Source organism: Dendroctonus ponderosae, unplaced genomic scaffold (genome assembly GCF_020466585.1).
Source record: "Dendroctonus ponderosae isolate FM_Combo_2020 unplaced genomic scaffold, Dpon_F_20191213v2 Dpon_F_20191213_1, whole genome shotgun sequence".
NCBI classification, from domain to species: Eukaryota; Metazoa; Arthropoda; class Insecta; order Coleoptera; family Curculionidae; genus Dendroctonus; species Dendroctonus ponderosae.
Window position 1 is genome coordinate 24,284,976 of NW_026017110.1, and position 1,619 is coordinate 24,286,594.

Sequence of the window (1,619 nt, forward strand, 5' to 3'; positions counted from 1 at the left end):
GCGGACCCAGGGGGGGGGGTCATGGGGAGGTACGACCCCCCCATTCAATTCTCTATCCAACGATGCCAAAACGAATTCTGTGGCTCGAATGGTTTTTGAGACACTTCGAAAAAAGCAGCGTCATGTTCAAGTGGTTTTTGCAACTAAAAAAAAAAACACGCAAATCTAAAACTTCTTGAATTCCAGCCTGTTTTGAGAAAACTGCCATCCATGCCATCCATGCCAAAATAAAAGAAAGTTTTAAAATGCGATTTGTAGTTAAAAATACATTGAATGGTATCCACTCTGGACAAAGTAAATGATGTAAAAGCCGATTAATACATAGATTTTTTGTTTTTGGGTGGTCCGTCTATCCCTGAAATTTGGGATAGATGGACCAGAGTAAATCGGGACAGTTGAACCGGTTTTCATTTTTCTGTTTTATACAATGCCTACAAAATACCAACGGAAGTTGAGCTCACTAAGAGCTAGATGGACCGAAGAAGACCTCAAAAATGCTGTAGAGGCTATAGATACAAAAACAATGGGGGTCAATGCCGCAGCCAGACACTTTAATATTCCCCAAGCTACTCTAATTACAAGGAAGCCGTGGGGAAAACTAAAAAACTGGCTCATTGAGTTCTTCGCCTACTTTAGGAGAAGAAAATGAAGCGACGATAGTAGCACATGTAAAAAAGCTGCAAAAATTTGGTTTTGCCCCAACACGGAATGATATGCGACATATCACGTTTGCTGTTACTGAACAGTTAACGTTGAAGCATCCTTTTAACGCAATCACAAAAATGGCAGAATACGACTCGCTACATCTTTTCCTAAGCCGTCATTCAGATCTTAGCATAAGAGTTGCTGAAGGTGTTTCATGAGTCGTGTACAAACTTTGAAATTATGTGCAATAAATGTCGCAAAAAAACTTATTAATAAAAAAATTAAAAAAAATTAATTACGTTTAATTTTGTTACTTATCATGTGTTACATTTCATCTCTCCCTGTGTGGTCCAACTGTCCCAAATTGGTGGTTCAACCATCCCGCAAATTTCGGGTTAGTTGGACCATATAACAGTTTTTTATTTTATTTTTTTGTCAGCAAATATGTCCGAGTTTTTAGTATTTAGTTACAGTTCTGATTGCAGTTAGTTAAAATGTTTGTGACAATATTTTTTTTACGTTAATAAAGCTATTTTTTATGAAGATAGAGTCGAATCAAAAAAGGTGGTTCATCTTTCCCGGAATTACTCTACTTAAGCAATCAAAGGAAAAAATTACGATCTTTGCTTCAAATTGCGAAAATTTTTGATATCTAAAAAGTTCTGTTCTACAATTTTTTGATGAAAAGACACAGCCGCAATGATGTTTTTTGTCATTAACAGATAGGTACAGGTGATAGCCCTTGTCAATAATAGCAATAATTTGTCAAACTGTGACTTACTTTGAATTTCCTTTCACGAATTTGCGGATCTGCGATTAGTTCAGGGGAAATGCTACAGTAAGATAGCAGAAGCTGAAAGAACTCACGCCAACAAAGGGCCAGGAAGATAGTGGACGACAATCGATGTTCGGGTTCCAGACACAGAGGAACAAGTATTGGGCATAATCGAATCAGGGCCTTCCAGGGGCACTCA